We start from the raw sequence: 22,230 nt of genomic DNA on the forward strand, positions 1-22,230 counted from the left end.
GGTTTCTTCTGAGGCCTCGCTCCTTGGCTTGTGGATAGCTGTCTTCATGTTAACATGGCATTCTCCCTCTGGGTGTGTCTGTGTCCTAATCTTCTCTTTTAAGGACATCCGTTAAATTGGATTAGGATCCATCTAATGATCTCACTTTAACTTAAATACCTCTTTAAAGATCCTATCTCCAAATACAGTCACATTCCAAGGTAATGGGGAGTTAGGACTTCAATATATGAATTTTGACGGTATGTAATTCACCCCCTAATATAGTATTAATTAATTTTAGCACCAACCAGTTGGTGCTAGCTTGAAATAAATGCGCTGTGTTGCTAGACCTCCTAAGTTTACAAGAGAAACCTTCATTCAAGACTTTTAAATGAAATCTCCCAAATTTTAAATGTTGGCAGTTCAAGTTTTATTTCCAAAGACTGAGGGTCAAAAGGAATATGTCCAAGGGCCAGGTGATATCTTAGGGTCTTCTTGCCCCAAAGTGCTGACAAAACCGAAGATGGTACTGTTGATTGATTGACAGGCACTAAAAGAGAAGAGGGCATACCTCAGTTCATGTGGCCCAAGGATCCATGCTGACAAGCAAACTCTAAGGGATGAACTTTTCATAGATCTATCCTCTTTTCTGCAGACAGTAACCCAATTGCATGTTTAGCATTGCCTCCTCCACTAGAAATACGTAGTGGAGTTCTGGGGACAGCATCCAAACTAATTAGGGTTAGGTTATTATGGGTCTTTACAGCCTAAAAATAAATTGAGTCGAGTTTTGTTGACCCATTCTATGGGTCTATTGTCAAACAGGATTATCTTGTTGCTGAAACTGAGGAGGAGGGGGCTTAATTGTTTGCGGTGATAAAGTGCTTGAATGTCAAAGCTGTTTGCAAAGTGGCTTTCTTCAGGCGACGTTCTCATGGAAAGATGGTTCTAGCTTAAGCCAATTTTCGCAATCAAACTTCAAAAAGCACCCTAATAAATGAGGGTTCTGTTCCCATGTTAGGGGCATTTGTTGGGATCTGGAGTGGCACAGAAGTTTCATCTCATGTGTCAACTCTAATGGTTGGTAATAGCTGCCCGGAAGCTGTCCTGGGGAAGACCCTGAAGCCAGATCCCAGTCCAGTAGAGAAGTGCTGTGATATTAACCTGGCATTCCTGAGCGTGGTGGTATATATTTGTCAACATCCTTATAGTCTCAAGAGACCGAAACCTAATATCAAGCAGGAAAAATGGTTGGCTCATAGAATTCAGGACAGGATATTAACAAGAGAGGAGTAGAGATGTAGATGGGCCTCAGGAACAATATGAACCAGTGACTTGAACTCCTCTGAGATACTCTCTGCCCCCCATCTCCACATCACTGCACATCAGTTGTCTTCTGTCATGTAGAGCGGATACCTCCACATGACAGAAATAATAACCACAGTCACTTCCCAAAATGTGCATTTTATGGCTTCCACCAGAGAGATACTGCCTTATATATTCTTTGGTAACAAGCACATACACAAACATTTTGGAGAGGGATTATGATTAGCCCAGTTTGGATTTAAAAATCATGGCGAATGACTGCTCAACCCTGGACCAATTAACTTTAGACAGGAGGTGGAATCATCTAAAAATATGACAGCTTCCATGAGAACCATACATTTGGACTCAGTGGGAAGACAGGTCTCCAGAGGAAGGATATCAAGGAATTTGTGAGTTTCTACCACAAAGGGGATGTCCACATGGCTGCCACCCTGAGCTTAAATCTCAGGGGGTAAAGGAGAAGGAGAAGACCCTTAGAAACAGGTACCAACCTCATCTAGTATCTTGAGTTACTCCCTGTCATTTTCTGCCCCGTCATTCCTCAGCTGGGAAGAGACATCCACATCTAAATCAATAAGTTGTGCCTTCCAAATTCCAGTGAGCTGAAACAAAGCTATAACTATAGCAATTAACCAGGAACGTGCCTCCATTTTGTGGAGGAAATTCCTGCTCCATGACCAATCTATTAGCCATCTCTTCCCAAGGCAGGTGGTGACTGGAGAATTCTGTGGCTGCTTCCTGAGGACTGCCCACCATGCAGTGGCTGATGAGGTTCCGGGTCCTCTGGGGTGTCCGCAAATCCTGCCATGGCTTCCTCCCGGCCCCTTAGCACCTGCACTCCCTGCCTTTATCAGGAGCTGAAGCCCCGAGATGGAATGACCATGATACACCCGAGGAATTTAACTTTGCAAGCGATATACTGGACTACTGGACTCAAATGGAGAAGGTGAGGAGGCATCTGTGATGAGGGGGTGAGAACAGGAGTGACCTCACTGGCCTTGTCTTGCTCCTAGTAGCTGAAGGGCACAGAACCAAGAACAGCTTCTGCCTCAGCTTACCAGTGTCATGGAAAAAACTTATGTTTTGGGGTTCAATTATCAGCCTAGCCACTGTCTCACGTCTCTGAACCTCAGTGGTTTCATCTGTGAAATGAGGATAATCTCATTTAAGAAAAAAGACGGCAGGTACACAATCAGTGTTCCATAACCGTGAACAAGTACAAAGTTCTAATCACAAAGCGCACAAGTTAATGTTAGTCTGAGTCTCTTAGTCTTCAACGAATGGGATTGTGAGTCTAACTGGAATTCATCTCATCAAACTTGGGCTTAACTTCAGGCTACACTCAGAGGGAGGGGACAGACCACCTCATTGTGCACATGAGCATCTGACACATATAGGTAAGTCATGTCATCCATCTTCCTATGAGGATGGCATGTCCAACTGGCATCCTCCCTATCAACTACCTATGGGAACATAGCTTTGGGGTATGGCCAGAGAAACCAGTCCCTGTGGCCTCTAGAGGTTACATATCTCTGCAGAAAAACCCAAGGTCTTGGTTTGCCTTTGCCCCAGAGACAGACTGGGAGAGCAGCAGTGGTGACACTAGGACTTGGGGTAGACGATGGGTGGCGTTCCGGGTACTAAGTTCCAGCTGGTGATGTGCACAGTGTGAAAACTCACCCAACATTCTCTCTGTACAGAAGAGAGAATTCACCTGAGATGAGTCACAGAGTTGATATAATTTTTAAGTTTCCTATGAACATGTATTCATATGTTAGTATTCAACATTTATAAGCCTTTCATGGGGGCTTCCCCCTCACTTTTTCCTTTTTCCTTCCTCTGAATTTCCATGATGACCCCAAGGAAAATAGAGCCCTCAGTTATGGAGAGCATTTTTTATGTGCCATGTCAACACTTTACATCTACTACTCTGATTAGATGAGCACTTTTATTATCCTCAGTTTCCACATGAGGAAACTGAGATTCCAGAGTTTAAATAACTTATGAAAATCACATACCTAATAAGTGAAAGAGCAGAACTTCGGTCCAGGCTGTCTGATTCTATAATCCGTTACTGTCGTGCACCACATACTGATGTTTTGGTCAATGACAGACCGCATATACGACAGTGGTCCCATAAGACTAGTACCATATAGCCAAGGGTATAGTAGGCTATACCATCTAGGCTTGTTTAAGTATACTCTACGATGTTTGCACAATGATGAAATCACCAAACGATGCATTTCTCAGAACTCAGAACAGTATACTCATGGTTAAGCAATGCATGAATGTACATCTCACAATCTGATGATGCAAAAACATCTCTGCCTTCAAACTATAAACTGACTTTCATCACTGTCTAGACCAGAAATCTGGTTAAGACCTTTTGAATCATGAGATGGGCTGGAGAGGGAGCAGGTAGAGAGGAGGAAGTGATGCAATCACTTTTCCCTCATGTCTCTTCATAAAGTCCTTATTAGTTAGTTCATGCATCAACCCATGGAGATAACCACCAAGTAAATTCCCCCAAAGAATGCCAGTCTTTGTTGGGTTTTGTGTCATTGTTATCAGTCATGGTCAATTCCTCCATATATCCAAATTTCTCCTACCCCAGAATCCCCATCCCATTAATTTTCATTCTTACAACACTTCTGATTTGTCTGTTTCCACTTTTCCAATTGCCTTGATGATGGTCAGTGTCTTTCTGGTGATGCATGGTGCCTGACACCTAGCAGTCCTTTGATAAACATTTGTGGAATAAATTAATTTTGAAACTTGCATTATAAGCACCACAGGTTTTATTGCTGCTGCTATGAAAGACCCTCCAGAGGGCATGCCACCACAGTCCACTCTGGCTTCCTGGACCTCCCGTTACAACTTAACAAGCATCACCCAGAAGCTGATCCATGGCTAACCAACAACACAGCCCAAAACTTAACAGATTGACAGAATTTATTTTGACTCACTTTTCAACACATTTTACCTATAAAATGTAAGTTAGAAATCCAACCATTTTATGTGAACTCTTCTGATTATTTTTTTAGTGTTGACAAAGAATTCATTATAAAACAAAAGAAAATGCCTTATAAGCTAGACAATATAGGTCCATGGGTGGAATACAGTTGCTTGTTCAGGCCACCAACTTATAACCCCTGACTGTCCTTGGAAATTAAACCCTATGTTACTCTAGGCTCCTAGGATATTACACTCAACTTCAATTGATTCCTGGAGCAACCTCCCAAATCTGTACAGGAGAGGTCACATTCATGTCCAAATTCATTCATTCTGTCTCCTTAATACTGCATTCATTCAGCTAAGACTTGGTGAGCACCTCACATATGCCAAACATTATTCTAGATAATAGAAATAGAAAAGTAAACAAAACATACAACTCTTCATTTTTCCTCTTTAGATGATGTGATTCCCCACTTTATGTCTTAGAAGAGCTGAGTACAGCATTTGGGATGTTAACTTCTGTTAGTTTTGCCAAAAAATCATGACATGAGCAAATTCTTCCTACCAATCTCGATGCAATTTAACATTAAACATTGCTCAAGAAATATAGTCAAAAATATATTAACCACAAAGATTTAAAAAAACTCCCAGCTGAATATCATTGATACATAATGTCTGGCTCTTTGTCCCATAATGTTTGCTGAAGGAAATTAATTTATATGCTGCCAAACATTCCAAATTCCTTAATATCCAGTAGTCAGGTCTGCCTGGGATTCTTTGAGCCAGTGGATGTGTTTTGTGGCTCCTGAATTTAATTCCATAATTTTACATAAATAATTAGTAACGGTCCTAGGACCTATACAATTTAAAAGGGTCTTCATGTTCCTCTGAAACTATTAGACTTTGTCCCAGCATCCCATAAAAGACTCCTCCGTGGTATTCACAGAGAGTCTAAATCTTTTGTAATTCTTACACACGTAGTGTCATTGGCACTGGAATCCAAGTTGCATGAGGCTGTGGAATTTTTTCCTGTTTTGTTCACTGTTATATCCCCAGAGTGTAGAACATGCCTGGCACATTAACTATTTGTTGAATGAATCTAAATGCATGCAGCACCCTGAACAGCAACACAACCAGCACAAGATAAACAACATTGGTGCCTGGCTGTGACTTGGTTCTATTTTAGCAAAGGGCTGTTTACTTTCTCACAGATGTATTATAAACATGCACAGAGAAATACGGGAAGCTTTGGCACAGGCAGCCCTCATGCAGAGAAGGCAATAGAGTTCAGGAACCAGAATTGGGCTTTGGGGCTTCTTATGTAGAAATCACATCTCAAAATAACTAAACATTCATTCCCATGTGGCAGCAATCGGTGGAGCTAAATGGTTGCTGCCCCGTTGGGACGTGCATGGCTCTCCAGTTTGCCCCGGAGGAACCTGGCAGGCTTCTCTCTCACAACCTTGCCCCAGTAACCCGGCTTACTTTCCTGGTCCCTGTAGGCTCTGAGTTTGCAACCTCTGGTATAAAAACAAGATTATCCCAACTTATCTAAATATTAATGGCATAATACATATTATTTCCCAATTAAACATAATGCAAAAAGTTTTGACTTCCAGACCTTTAGCGTAATCTTCCTTGGTAAATTGTTTTAAAGTCTGGGTGTCCATCAATTACTGGTTCATCCATGTGAATTGATTCTCTATGACTGTGCCTCAGTTTGACATACCAGACTACATATTGGTCATTTGGTGAGACTGTAAGGAGTTCATCCATTTTTCATCAATGACAATCTACAAAGAAATAGCATGCCATTTATCATTTTAAATTACATTTAGACCACTTTCTTTGTAAGTTAAATTACAATCATTCTTATATGTAGCCATATTTAAAATGAAACTTGGGTAATAATCTACATCCAGAAAATTTGATCACTGCCCAATTTAGAAAAACAAATCATTCCCTTTGTCCAGAGAAATAAAAGCCTGATCCCATCTTTAGATTTAATTGAACCCTGAAGGTCCTTATCATTCATTATTTATATCCCAGAGTTGTTTTTATTTATTCATTCAACAAATATTTACTGAACATTTACAATGTTCTAGGTGCTCTTCTGAAACATTTCAGATAGAATTTAAAAGTTTATTACTATTTTCTTTTGTTGTTGTTGTTTTATTGAGATGTAATTGACATATAACTATCACTATTTTCTTAGAAAAAAACAAAAAGCATCAGTTTTTCAAGTCAAACTCTTAACATACTAGTATGTTTTCATTGTAGGAAAGCTTAATTTCTTTAACGGATACAAGGTTATTAAGATTATGATTCTATCAGCTTTGGCAAGCTGTATTTTTTTTTTCTCTAGCGATTTGTCCATTTCATCCAAATTGTCAGATTTATTGACAAAAAGTTACTTATAATTTTCTCGTATTGCTGTTTTAATGTCTGTAAGAATTGTAATAATGTACGCTTTTTGTTCCTGATATTGTTAATATGTTTACTTCCTCTTTTTTTCTTGATAAGTCTATCTAAGAGTTTACCAATTTTATTATCTTTTCAAAACAAGCTTTGCTTTACTGATGTTCTCTATTGGTATTTGTTTTCCATTTCATTGATGCATGCTCCTATCTTTACTATTTCTTTTCTTCCACTTTCCTTTGATTTGATTTGCTGGCCTTTTTTGAGCGTCAGGAGATGGAAGCTTACATGCTTACCCTTCAGCCTTCCTTCTTTTCTAGTACATGCATTTAAAAATGTAAATTTCCCACTAAACACTCCTGTTAAGTGCATTACACAAATTTTGATATGTCATATTTTATTATCATTCAGTTCAACATATTTTCTATTTGCCTTTTTGAGTCTTCTCTGACCCATAGATTACATAGAAGTGTATTGATTAGTTTCCAGATAGTTGGGGTGGGTTGGGTGGGTTTCTCATCGTCTTGTTGTTACTGATTTCAAGCTTAATTCCATTAGGGTCAGAAAACATACTCTATTTTAAACTTTTGCAATTTCTTGAGGTTGGTAAGTGTTCCAAATGCAATGGAAAATAATGTGAATTATATCACTGTGAGGAAAGTGTTTTATCTATGTCAATTAGGATTTAAATTCTCTCAGTCTATCATATTCTATCATTAATTTACAGAAATCACTAAATTTCAACTTGCATTTCATTTTAATTAATATTAAGGCAAACCCTTTCTATAGGCAAAAAATTCTTATGTGTTTTAATATTCAGAAAGAATCTTCTCACTCATGAATCACCTAAGTGATTGGATAAGCCTTTCCAATTTTCCTTCTTCAAAGTATATTTTAGTTAGAGATTAGCAGGGAGTAGCTATGTAGGTTTTTGTTTATTTAAATCAACTATATTGATGTATAACTTACATAGAATAAAATGCACACATTTTAAATGTAAAGTTTAATGAGTTTTAGAACATTTATATCACCTCAAAAGTTTCCTTTTGTCCTTTCCCAGTCAATGCTCAACCATCCCCACCCTGAGCCCCAGGCAACCACTGATCTGCTGTCACTAGAAATTATATTTCTTTCTCCTAGGGTTTCACGGAAATGAAATAATACGGGATACAGCCTTTTGTGTCTGGTTTCTTTTACTCAGCAACTCAGCATGATGTTTTTGAGATTCATCCATGTTGCTTTGTGTATTAGTTGGTTGTTTCTTTTTATTGCTGAGTTGCTTACTCAACATTTTATCTTTTAAAATGATTTCTCAATTTCTCTCAATTTCAAACCTCACTGCATAAAACTTTAAAATCCAAATCCCATTTAAGGGTTGTATTTTTTCTTCCACCCTTCTCTTAATATCATGTTATCAGATTAATCCTTAGCACAAAAATGCATAACTGCTTAAGCAATATCTTCTTCGAGCTGTGAAAGTTAAGGGCTAAAATACTGTCTGAATTCTGAGCAACAACACTTGTTTTCTACCTTGATACGCCGGCTCTTCCATCATTTTTTAAACTCCTGCAGGAACATTCCATGCTCTGTTCCCCTTATATGGGCAGTGCACACCAGTCATGTACACTTGCTAAGATTCTTTAATCTGTTGGGCAAAGATTTTTTCATAGCACTGATTTTTTCACAGATATGAATACATGAAACACACTCTTTTGTTCCAATCATCTGAGTCAAAGGTAGTAGGATCATGTTTGCACATATATGGAAAAAAATCCCTGGAAGAATATACACCAAAAATTATCAGTGTTAACATTCAGGGAGTGAATATGTGATTTAGAAATTTGAAGACATTTTTCTGTCTATAAGAAACTTTTCTGTTCATAAGCTTCTGCATTGCCTGATTTTTTACTCTGAACATGTTTTGTTTCGGGAATAAAAAAATGAAATCTTTAAAAAAAGCATGCTCATTATAGAAAATGTGGGGAAAATAAGAAAGTTGATTTAAACAAGAAAACAAAAATTGGCCATAAATATTTAAAACTGTTTACGTATGTTTCTATATGTGTGTCTTGTTCACCATTGTATCTTTTTGGTCTAAGAACATAATGGCATCTAAAAACATTTAGCCTTAGAAATAATGAGAATTAGGTAATATTGAATGAATTAATTAATATCACTAACATAAATTTGGATTACAAAGTAAGTATGGTTTTGCTTTTTAAAATTGATATTATATTGTGAGCTTTTTATTGCAAGAAAACCTCTGAGAGTTTTTTTATTGCTTTTATCATATTCTATCATTTTGTAGACAGCATACAGTTTGATCCTGTTGTTTTTATCTATTCTGCCAATATTTGTCTTCTGATTGGGAAATTTAGTCCACATACATTTAAAGTAGTTACTGATAAGGAAGGATTTACTATTGCCATATTGTTAATTGTTTTCTTGATGTCATAGCTTTTTTTTTGTCCCTTATTCCCTCTTTGACTGCCTTCCTGTGTGCTTGGTTGATTTTTTTGTAGTGATATGTTTTAATGCTCTTCTCATTTCCTTTTATCATATTTTCATATTTGAGTTACTCTATATTGTCCTTTCATTTCAACCTGAGGACTCCTATTAGCATTTCTTATAGGGAAAGTCTAGTGGAAGTGAACTCCCTCAACTTGTTTGTCTGGGAATATCCTAATTTCTCCCTCATTTTTGAAGGATAATTTTGCTGGATGTAGAATTCTTCGTTAACAGTTTTCTCCCCCCTCAGCACTTTAAATATATCATCCCACCACCTTATGGCCTGCAATCCACTAATAACCTTATTAAGCATTTCTTATACATGATGAGTCACTTTTCTATTTCTGCTTTCAGGAGTCTCTCTTTGTCTTTAGCTTTTGTTGTTTGATTATAATGTGTCTCTGTGTGGCTCTCTTTGGGTTTTCCTGTTTAGAGTTCATTGAGCCTCTTGTATGTGTATATCCATGTCTCTACTGAAATGTGGGAAGTTTTCAGCCATTATTTCTTCAAATAATCTCTATGTCCCTTTTTTTCTCTCTCTTCTTCTAGGACTCCCAAAACGTGTATATTTTTCTACTTGGTATTATTCTGTAAGTCCCTTAGGCTCTATTCACTTTTATTCATTTTTTTTTTCTTTCTGCCCCTCAGACTCAATAATTTCAAATGACTTGTTTTCAAGTTTACTGATTCTTCTGCCTATTTGAGTCAGATATAGAACCCCTCTAGTAAGGTTTTAAATTTAGTTATTGTATTTTTCAGCTCCAGAATTTCTATTTGGTTCTTTTTTGTAAATTCCATCTCTTTGTTCATCATCTCATTTTGTTCATATATCAGTTTCCTGATCTGCTTTAGTTCTTTTTTCGTGTTTCCCTTTAGGTCTTTCAGCATATTTAAGACAGTCATTTAAAAGTCTTTGTCTAGTAACTGGAGCCTAGGTGTCTTTAGGGTCAATTTCTAGAGATTTATTCTGCTCCTTCGAATGGGCTATATTTTCCTATTTCTATATAGGCCTTGTGATCTTTTGTTGAAAATTGGACATTTGAAAACAGCAGCCACCTCTCTCAGTCTGTGCAGATTGGCTCCATGCAGGGGAAGACCTTCAGTAATTTTCTCAGTGTCAAAACTTAAGGCCTTCTCAGGTCTTCTCTGGCATGTTTCTTTCCTGGGCCTGTGCATGTTCTTTTTTCCAATTTTCCCATGCACATGGCTGATCTTATATACCTTAATTTCCATAAAAGTATCATCCTTGCTTCTTCTTGGGGCCTTAGATGTTCTACTGTATTCCTCTGTCTGTAGTTTCTTGGCTCTAAGTGGCTACAGGTCTACAGTCTTCACACACCCTGGCATCTGCCACTGCTTTCAGAGACTTTCAACCTGATGTTCAAACCATGCCACCCTTCCCATCTGAGCACCAAGTCAGACGAGACAGAAACCAGTCCCTCAGGCAGCCCCCAGACAAGCCAGAATGTCGTAAACAAGTTCCACTCTTTTCCTTCTGTCCCAAGGATGGGCTGGGAATTGGGTGGCTTCCTCCTGACCGTGCTACACCACATCAGAGAGGGGGTGGTGCAAGAGTGAGCAAAAACATCACAAAATGTCCTACCATTTTGAGTATGGTTTTTATTGTTAGGGCGTTTGTGGGTTGCTGCAGATCCTTGACTATTTCAAGAGCTCCCACAAAACCATTTTGGTCTCTTGTTTACTGGGTGTTTCTCTGAAGGAACAAGGGCCTGGAGCTTCCTAGTCTGCCTTCTTGCTGATTTCACCTCTAGAAGTAATTTATTTAAAAATAAATTCCCCCCAAATATTCAGGAACTAAATTAGGCTCTTTTATTTCATTGTGTAGCAATAATAACAGTAGTAATATTCATTGAGCACCTACTTGGGCCAGGCACTGTTATATACACTTTATTAATTTAAATAACTCATTTAAACTTCACTACCTTCTAGGCGGTGTTAGTGTTGCGATTTCATAGATGAGAAAACTGAAGCATAGAGGGGAATCCACTGTCTATATGGAACTAAGACAGACACATGGGGGAATGGAGCTTTAAGTCTTCAATAGGAGACATGAAGGCTATTCATGGTTTTATGTGACTTGAGAGGAGGTGGCTACGGTAGACCAGAAGAACTCGGCTGCATCACACCCACTGCTAACTTCTCTTGGCTCTTTAATTGCTTTAACATGGGGTCTCATTGCCTGAGCTCTGCTCACACTGGAATATGACTATGGCAGTGGGTTGGCCAAATAAGTGCCCTTTTCCTTTGAAGCAGGAAGTAACCCATGGTGTATGATCTTGACCAGGAGGGCAAGAGAAGTCCAAACCCAGCCCTGTGGTGGGTGAATAACCAAGGGGATGAACTGAAGTGGAGTTTCAGAGAGATGACAACTTAACGCGCCGTGCAGCCAACGTCTTCACGCAGACCTGTGGCCTGCAGCAGGGAGACCGTCTAGCCTTGATTCTGCCTCGAGTTCCTGAGTGGTGGCTGGTGACTGTGGGCTGCATCCGAACAGGTCAGTGACTCAGAGAGACCCCAATAGACCTTAGGGCTGGCCTAGAGTCAATTGGTCCTGCAATATTAGGTGCTTTCTCTTCCCCTACCTTCTTTCTTCTTCACAGTCTTTCTCTTGCTCAGACTCCCTCATGTATTCTTTTATCCTTTGTCACTCATTCTCTCCCTCACACTCATCCACTCTCAAACACAATATCGTAATTCTCTCCCATTCACACACACACACACACTTGCACAGTCCAGACGCTATTACTTTTTGTAAAGATTCATCAATTGTTAGCATTTTACCATATTTAAGGCCCCTGCCCCACTGAGTCATTTGAGAATCAGTTACAGACATTGTGACACCCATAAATACAAGATAAGTACCCATCAATACTGGAGTATTCATCTGCTAAGATCCAAGACATTCCCCTCACAGAACCACAATAGAGTTACCACACAAGAAGTCTAACATTGATACAATATAGTTACCTGACATACATCCATAGTCAAAATTCCTCAGTTGTCCCAATAATGTCCTTTATAGCCTTTTTTTTCTTTAAATCTGAAATCTAATCAAGGATCATGCACTGCATTTAGTTATCATGTCTCCTCAGTCTCTAATCTAGAATGATTTCCTAGCCTTTTCTGAATGACAATGACGTTTTTGTTTTTCTTTTACAGAAGCTAGTTGTTTTACAGAGTGTCTCTCAGAATTTGTGCTTCTGACTCTTGATTTATGATTATATTCAGGTTAAACATTTTTAGCAGGAGTAGTAGACCAGCGATGTTGTGTCTTTCTCAGTGCATCACATCAGGGGGCATATAAGTTGATTTCTCCCATCACCAGTGATATTGTTTTATCGCTCTAGTGAGGTGGTATCCACCTTTGTAAAGGCACCTTTTCCCCTTGTAATTAATAAGTAATCTGTGGTGTAATATTTATGAGACTGTGTGAATATCTTTTTCCCCAACAGTCCTTCACCCTATGGTTTGAGTATCCATTTGATGACTCTTGACTGAATTGACTATTATTATGGTGGTTTTATGTGAAGATTTTCTATTTATATCATTCCCTCTACATTTGTTAGTTAGCATTTTTCTGTAGAGATTTCCCTACCCCTTTTAAATACCTATCTATTTAGCTATATGATTTAGAATCAGTCTGGGACTCATGGATTTTTAAAATCACTTCAGTTCTTCTATGCATGCTTATATAACAATCCATCATACTCCTGCTTATACTTCTCTCTCTCTCTCTCTGTCTCATTCATATTCTCTCACAAATAAATAGTTGGTTCATCTATCAAGGTCATGTGGAATCAAGAACTAACAGCAACAACAGAGGGAGCATAGAGAAACTGTGTCATCTGTAGATCTAAGAGGAGGCCCATGGGAAATCCAAGACATGAGCAGAGCCCCCTGGGATGAGCAGAATTCCAGAGGAGTAGAAGCAAAGGCAGGGAATTCCATGAATGGACATGGCACATGCAAAGCCTTAGAGTCAGGCGTAGCCTAGGTGAGAATGGCCATTTTGAAATAGAGATTAGAGTTGTGGGAGAGAAAGGTGGAGAGTGGGCAGCACCTTCAATGTCAGGATGGAGAGTGTGGTGCTTCCCTGGAGAGAGGGCACAGGTGTTAGTGCAGAGAAGTGTGGTGGGGAAAAGTCAGTGCTCTGTGGAACTTAAGCAGGTAATAATATGAAAGATGGGTGGCTGGAAGATTCAGGGCAGGGCCTCTGGTGGAGAGATTGGAGTCCAATAGAAACACACAAAGGCTTGACCTAATTGTTGGTGATGGAAGATGGAAAGGAAGGGAGGAAAGTTCAAAGGCCAATGAGGTTAAATCTGGATATGAGGAATGAAGGAAAGAGAAGAGATTCAAGATGACAACAGGGAAATGACAGAGAGGGAAGTGAGAGGAGAAAGACGGGGGTAGGGATGTGCTAGTCCTGATGTCAGGGACACTGTCCTACTTGCACCTGTATTCCCAGATCCCATGTGAAATTGTGTAAAGTAGGGTCCATCTGTCTACCAGCTGGATCCATCTAGTGTAGGAAAGGTGAGGGCAGCATTTTCACACTTTAACGTGCATGGGAATCACTTGGGCATCTTGTTAAAATGCAGATTCTGATTCAGTAGGTTTGAGGTGGGGTGTGAGATTCTGTGTATCGGTTGGTGCTGATGCTGCTGGTCTGCAGACCATACTTTGCAAGCAAGTGGTTAGGGGATTTCTATGCAGATAAGCCAGGCCTGAACCATGGTTGTGAAAGAGAAACTGAAACAAACTGTTCCTTTCTCATCCCCAGGGATTGTCTTCATGCCAGGGACCACCCTACTGAAGGCCAAGGACATTCTCTACCGACTACAAGTGTCTAAAGCCAAGGGCATCGTAACCACTGATACCCTTGCCCCAGAGGTGGACTCTGTGGCTTCTGAGTGTCCCACCCTGAAAATCAAGTTGCTGGTGTCTGACCACAGCCGTAAAGGGTGGCTGGACTTCCGATCACTGATTGAGTGAGTTTCTGGTCTGATGAATGTGCTTTCTGAGGAATGGCGGGAGAAGGCCCTCCACTCCCAAGTGCTGGTAGACGAGCAGCCAGTGGTAGGAAGCTCACCAGGTCTAAGGCCAGAAAACTTCTCTTCCCGGCTATGCCACTGCCTTGCTGTGTGACCCTGGGCTGGTTCCTTCTCCTCTTTTGCCTGTGGTTGCTGTATCTGTAATATAAGGAAATTGAACTTCTGTGCTTCTCTCACTAAAGTATCATCACCCTGGGACCGCAAAGGAGATGTCTAAGGTCGGATGGTTATTGTGTTACATCTTCCTTGTAGGTGGGAAATCTAAAATATTATTTTTATATAAGAGGTAAATATATGAAGGAGTTGGATGAAAGATTAAAATGAATTTTTAAGGTGAAACTGGAAACTGCAAGGAAAATTGAGGCAGTGGCTGGCAGGAAGCTTTGTGAGCAAACACTTTCCATCTCCCTGGGGCTGGGTGCCCTTAGGGACATTGCAGGACAAGTTAGGGAAGTGTTGGAGGTTAGGAAGACCACTTCCGAGACCAAAACTCTGAATCTGTGAGCCTTCAGGCACTTCTCATATCACACACACAAACCACACTCGGTCTGCTTTCTTGAGGCAACCCTTCAGTTTTTAAAGCTCTTTACTTCAACCCCAAAAGGCAAACATGATGGTGAATTCACATCGTATTCCAGAGTCTGAACTCAGAGAATTAAATGAAATAGTTAAATAAAGAATACTTTTTAAAAATCCCTTAAATTGCCCAGAGTCAGTATGGTACCATTTCTCAGCAAGAATAGTGGAGCTGTTGTTTCCTCCAGTACTGGGATGATTTGCAGTTCTTTGACTGAACACCATAGAAAGCTGGCGTTTACCATCATAGACGCCCCAAGAGACTCCCGGTCTAAGAGAAGCACCCAGGACTCCAGGCTGACTGAGGGAAGTGCAGGTTCTATCTGACATCTCAAGCTCACGCCAGGGCAGATGCACGAATGTGTTTCTTTCACTCTCACTCTCCCTGACTTTCTCTTCCCCACCCCTCATCACCAGTTATGGAGTTAAATTCCTATAAAGCTAGCTTGTATGAAAAACAAGCTTAGCGGTGTGATAAAGAGCACAGTCCATCGATCAGACTATCTGGGTTTGAACCCTGGCTGTGCCACTTGCTGGCTGTATGTCTTCAGGTAAGTTACCTACCCTCTCTGAGCCTCCATTTCCTCATCAGCAAAATGGGCTTGATAAGAGGAGTACTCCTCTCTCAGGGTTGCTCTGAAGACTGAATGGGCTCTTATTTGTAAATCATTTAGAGCATTGTCTGAAAAATAGTCAGTGGCATTTCAGTGTTCGTTCAGTTAAAAAATAATCCACTCTATTGTCCCCATTTTTTAAATGAGGAAATGTCAGTCCTCTTTTCCACGGCACTCATAAACTCCGTTTGATGCCTTATACTGGGAGAACCAGTCTTTCTTCTAGTGTTACAAACCCCTGGTTTTCAACCTCAAGCCTCATATTGTTACTTTTGCTTCCCTAGAGGATGCAGGAAACATGACTTCTCTCTGTTTTTTTGAATCCCTTTGCAGATCAGCATCCCCAGATCACACCTGTATTAAGTCAAAGACAATGGACCCAATGGTCATCTTCTTCACCAGTGGGACCACGGGCTTGCCCAAGATGGCAAAACACAGTCATGGACTTGCCTTACGATCCTGCTTCCCTGCATGGTAGGAAAGAGGGCACCGACTTAGAGGCTGGGCCACAGATCTGGGGTGGTGTGAGTGTCTGTGTGTGTGCGTGTTGGGAAAGGAGCTCTGAGTAGAATTGACTCCATCCTGTTTCTCCCTTCTACTCTCTTCGGTTCAGACCCCCGAGGGCCTACAGGGTGAAGGCTGGGAATCCTAAGTGTTTGCTGACAGAGGCCTCTGGATGACACATGAGGCACATTTGGGTCCTGCCTGAGTACCTTCACAGGAGGTGTGGAGGAAATGAGGGTGGAGGCAGCAGGCACTCTGCAAACCACACAAATGACAAGCCATTGTGTCCCTGTCAGTGGTTCCAGGGTTTGGTGGGAAAAGACAGAATGTTCTAGCAATGTGACCTGAGGTGATGGGTCCTCTCTTTTCTCCCATTATGGACAAATCAGACTTGGAGTTTTTCAATCATGAGCTCTTAGGGAAAATCCCACCTGGAACCAAGCCGCACCAAGCCCCTGCCCCTAACCTAGAACAAACAATCATAGAGGCTGAAGCTGTAGCCTTGGGTTAATCATTTAATCAATTTTAAACCAAACATCTTCTCTGCCCTGCCCCTCCCCCAGCTAGTAATAATTAGACTAAACCAAGTTCTATATATTTGCTAACTTATTAACCAGACCAGGGGCAGAGAAGGCTTCTTGTGGACATTAGGTATCTGCACTAATGATAACAATTGAGTAGCAAAACCCTGGAGGAATGGGGGTGGAAAGAAGGGGAGGATTCTGTGCAGCCTGAGAAATAAGCGCAAAGGCACAAAGATACAAAAAGTAGCATTCATGGAACCACAGAGACTTGGGAATAGCTGGTGCTCAGGGTGTCGGGTGAGGGACAGGTGGAAGGATTTGGGAAAGTGAGCGGGGCCTGGATCACGCAGGGTCTTGTGGGCCTTGGTGTAGAGTTTGGAGTTTATTAGGAAAACAAGGGGGAGGTATTGAAAGACTTTTAGTAAGTGAGAGACCTGATCAGATCTGTATTTTGAGAAGATTCACTGTGCCTGCAAGATGGAGAATGGATTGGAAAAAGTTAAAATGGAGTTAGAAAGACCAGTAAGAGGGTCTTCGAATAATCCAGGATGGCAGTGGCTTGGACAAGGTGCCAGAGACATGAAAGAAGTTAATACATTTGAGACTTAGGAGATAGAATAGACAGGATCTTTTCACTAGATGTGGGAGATAAGAGGTAGGAAGTCAAGGTTGATTCCCAGATTTTGAGCTTAGACAGTTTCATGGACAGTAATGACATTCACTGAGATACAGAAAACACTGGAGGAGAGAGAATTAGTCCAAGGGGGGCAGGAGAGATTAGGATCAGCTCAGGGGGAGGTGTCTGAGAGACACAGATGGGTTGCCCCTGAAAACCAGAGTCCCCATCCCTTGATCACATCCCCCCATGATCACATAGCTGAGGCAACTGTATTTTGGAGTTAGCAGGAAATTGCAGCAGCTGAAGATGTCTGATGTCTTCTGGTGCCTGTCAGACCCAGGCTGGATTACGGCTATCTTGGGGTCCCTGCTTGAACCACGGACAGCAGGGTCTACAGTCTTTGTCCATCATCTGCCTCAGTTTGACCCCAACGTCATTGTCCAGGTAAGAAGACAAATCGTCCAGAATCAACAAAATCCCAGAAGAAACTCAGTTTCAAGCTCAAAAGCTAGACCTTGCTGAGAAATATTTTATTTAGCAAAGAAGCCAATGAGCATAATATGACCCTGGTTCTGGGTTTCTCAAAGTGTGAAGCACTGAATCAATCATTGTATCAGAATCACATCAGGATGTAACCATAAAGAAAACACACATTTCCTAGCCCTTCCCCAGACCTGTGGATCAAATGTTGTGGACTTGGGACCCAGAATATGCATTTTGAGAAATTAAAGCAACCAGAACCAGCTCAGGTCTCCTGGATCTTGGATCCTGGCTCCACCAGAGCCAGGTAGCTGGTGTGTGTGTGTGGGTGTGGGTCTGTGTGTGTGCATGTGTGTGTGTAGTTACTCAATTTAATGAAGTGTTTAAGAACAGAGCCCTTGGAATATGACAATCTAGTTTCTTATCCCATGTTTGACATTGATTAGTGGTTTACTTGTCACTCTGAGCCTCAGTTTCCTTATCTGTAAAATGGGAGTTTTGGTTAATAGTTACTACCTCATAAAATTGTTGGGAATATTAATGAGATGATACAGGCAAAGTGTATAAAGTGCTTAGTCCTGAGGCTGGCACATAGAAAACACTCAATAAGCAGTAGCAGTCGCTGTTATTGCTGTGCAAACGCCGTGATGATATTTGAGGTCACCTGCATGAACTTTTTCAATGTACTTCCCTTCACCTGAAAATTCTCTTTGCCTCTCCACTCGCACCCTTGCTTAGAGGCAGACATGCCCCTCCACCTCTCAAAGTCCACCCCCCTCCCCACAACCACTGGGGACTCTGTTCTTTTCCCTGCCCTTCTGTTAGGAGGCCCTCTCTATTAGTCTTTAATCTATTAAATCTTTTCTCCTATATTTTTAATCTCTCACTTTCCATTAACTCTACTCCCTCAGTCCATAAACATGTTCAAAGTTTCCCATCCTAAAAATACCTTCCCTTCACCCTGGTACATGTGGGACCAACCCATCTTTTCTCCCTTAATATCCAACTTCTCCATAGAACATTCTCCATTTGCTGCAGCCACTTCCTCTTCACCCAGCTTACTCCAAAACATTGCAGTCCTCTGAGGGTCTGCCTTCACCATTCCTCTCCCTTCTAAGCAATCTCCTCCACGTCCATTTCTCCAGCAAGCACATCAATTCAGGTGGCTCTCAAAACGGCACCTTGGGTCTAGTCTTCTCTCTCCACGCAAATTCTCCCATGTTGATCTGGTGGGTCGAGTCCATCTGATCGTCCCTGCAGCACCTCAAACTGCACTTCCCATTTCTCCTTCCTGCCCCCATATCAATACCTGCCTCTCCGTCATTATTTACTGCCCACATTCTGCCAGTCCCTGAGGCTTAAAGCTGCACAAGCAACACTGAACCCACCTCCCTGCCTCCCACCCTTCCAGGTCTAATTCTCCCTCCACTACACGGGGTGTCCCAGAAGTGCTAGTGTGTTTTAATCTTAAATTATTTCAAAGTGTTAATTCTACAAACTGACCAAAAAAACCCCTAGCATTTGAAAGTTTTGTTATTTTGATTTATTTCCACCTATTACTTTTGTGAATTTTTAATAATAAAATTTTGATTTAGTTTAAATTAACTTTAATTTACTGAGTCCCTCTTATGAAAGATGGGAAATATTGACTAAAACAAAAAACGTTAAATTAAAAATTTACTGTTTAAATTCACAAAACAAAACTTCTCCTGTATTTTCTCTCTGCCCAACCCCTCAACTTGGACTTTCTTGCCACATCTGTTGCAAGAGCCCCTGTTCCCCATTCCACACCCCTACCAAAAGCTGCAAAGCACCAAGATGAGTTATAAATTACAACTTAGACAATAACAACCAGAGCCAAGTTTTGGTGAGGACTTAGTAAGCACCAGGCGCTGGGCAAGACCCCTAACACCCACTATCTCTGATCCTTATGTACGAAGCAACACTCCCATGGGTGCAAGTACCAGAAACTCACTTCAAAGTAGCTTAATGGCAAAAGGAACATACGGAGGGAGGACATCGGGACATGCCATGATGCTGGAAGAGAGGAGTAGAGGCTGAGCCTGACAAGGGTCTGGAACAGGAACCAGAAAGACACCGGGAATCGAGGCAGCTTCTGCGTCTCCTCCCTGCTTTTCTCTATCTGCTCCCTTCTTTCTATCTGCTGACATACTTTTGCTTCTGGACATGCGCTGAACCAAACATGGCGGCCACAGCTTTCCCAGGTTGATATTCTCCCTTTCCAGATGACCAGGGCAGACCAACTAGAAGCTGAGTGGCCCAGTTTAAGTCAGTTGTCTGTCACCAGGTCACAGATCCAATGCTCTATGCCTGGGTCGGGGTTACAGACACCAACGTGGCTGGAGTGGAGTAGAACCAGGGCATGGAGAGGTATTCTTTAGTGAGACTGGGAAGTAATAATAGAACTAAAAAAATTTTTTCAAAGAGAATATGAATGTGAGATGTTGCAGAAGTAAAAGCCAGAGATTTAGACTCAGAACGAGAGGGACAGAGGGTGGAGGCAGACCTCCCCTAAGTGCCCATTGTGGTTCTATACGGAAGATATGGATATTCCCACTTTACAGATGAGGAAACAGAGTTGCAGAGAAGTGAAGTAACAGGATTTGAATTCAGGCCAGGCAGGCCCCCAAACCCACATTCTCTTCCCTTTAGTGTTCCTGGCTCTCCCAGCATATCTCCACCCAGATCCAAAATTCTGAAGGACTCCCACCTCTAGCTAAACAATGTTGAAAAACAGACATTTTAGACCCTAAATAATCTGGCTCCAACTAATCCCAGTCTTCTTAAATTTACTTCTTTTTCCTCTCCCATATGTCTAAATAAATCATATTATTTAACTTTGCTTCAATGTTTCTTCAGCTCCTGAAACTATTCCTTCTATCTTCAAGACCCTCCCCCATTCCTTGCCTGTAGACACTGTATCCATTTTTTAAATGCCCCAACTAAATGCCACCTGTTCCATTGATGCTCCTGGACCAGCTCTTCAGAAGGAATGTTTCCCTCTGCTATGTTCTCTCAGAACTTTCTTCAAATCTCTCTTATGACATCTCCCAACTTCTGCCTTATCGTTTGAGTCCTGTTTCATCTCCTCTATTAGTACCCACTCTCCACCAGATTTGGACTTTATCTTACTCTTCTTGTGTTCCCCAACAGTACCTGACAAATGCCACGTACAAAATTCATGCTTAATGTATGTATATTGAAAGACTTAACAAATGAATAAATGGGCTTCCGAAGAGGAGGGATCAGAATTAAAATGCTAATAATTGGCTGATATTTTTAATCTTAACTATAAAAATAAAATTCCTTCTCTCTTCACTTTCTAGACGCTCTTCAAATACCCCATCACCCAGTGCCTTGCTGCACATCTGTATTTCGATTGATTCTGCAGCAGAATTTAACCAGGTATGGCAGAAATGGCTGTGGCTGATAATAACCATCTTTGGGTAGGATTTTAAGGAATCCAATGCACCACGATCTGACTGTTTTTAACTCTGATTCTTTGAGGGTAGTGTGTGTGGGGGCGTGTGTGCACATGTGTGTGTGTGCATGTGGTAAGTGGTGTTTATAATTATCAGGATTATCAGTCTAATTAGTTCATTAAATCAGGACTCAGATATGTAAGTGAAACATTCAGTGAGGTTTGCATCATTGTGGGTTTATTCTTTTTTAAACATTTTTATTGTGAAAAAACAAACACATGACATAAATTTACAGAATAATTAAGTATTGAAAATAAAACACCTGTATAAACAATCACCCACATCATAAAAATAGAGCATTGCCAGGATCCCAAAGACCTCCTCTCACCTCTCCATCTTCCCTAAAGGAATCCAATGTCTTGGTTTTTATGGTGTTTCCTTCCTTCCCCTCCCTTATAGTTAACTTCGTAAGGAACTAACCCTAAACAAATTATTCTATTTTACTTGCTTTTGAATTTTATGTAATCACATCATTCTGTAACACCTGGCTTCTTTTTTCAACATTCTGTTTCTAAGATGTGTCCATGTTGCTGCATATTGCTGTAATTAATTTCCATTGCTGTATAATATTCCATTTTATGAATATTCCCCATTTTTTATCAGTTCTACCATTAATGGACATCTGGGTAGTTTACAATTTGGACTATCGGTGATTGATGCTGCACTGAATTCTTGCACGTGCACCCTGGGGCATCTAAGCACACATTTCTGTAGGGCTTTTCCGGGAGAGGAATTGCTGGGTCACACTGACACCGCACCCTACCACCCTATTTTCCAAAGTATTGAACCAATTTATGCTCCCACCAGCAGGGTAGGAAAATGGCCATTGTTCCACATCCTTGGCAATATTTGTTATTGTCAGAGTTTTTAATTTTTGCCAATCTGATGGATGTGTAGTTTTATTTTTGCATTTCACTGCGTTTGTAGATTAATTTTTAGCTAAACTGAAATCTGCTCTTTGAACCTTATGGGCATTTATGCATCTTTTAGAGACTGTGAAATTGAAATGGCTACTTCAAAAATCAGACCTAGCATGTTTTAGACGTAAGAGTTAAAATACTAAGGAGTTCAATGACTACCCTTACAAAGCTAACTCTGAAAGACAGCTTGATTTTATTCATGAAGCCTCATTCTGGCTGGATTCTGTTT

General features: G+C 40.8%; 1 pseudogene; it reads left to right on the plus strand.

Moving 5' to 3' along the window:
• Positions 1-2,059: 2,059 nt before the first annotated feature.
• LOC131422583 (acyl-coenzyme A synthetase ACSM1, mitochondrial-like) overlaps positions 2,060-22,230 on the plus strand; it is a 41,658-nt pseudogene continuing 21,487 nt past the window's right edge.

This window comes from Diceros bicornis, chromosome 26 (genome assembly GCF_020826845.1).
Source record: "Diceros bicornis minor isolate mBicDic1 chromosome 26, mDicBic1.mat.cur, whole genome shotgun sequence".
In the NCBI taxonomy this organism is placed as follows: domain Eukaryota; kingdom Metazoa; phylum Chordata; class Mammalia; order Perissodactyla; family Rhinocerotidae; genus Diceros; species Diceros bicornis.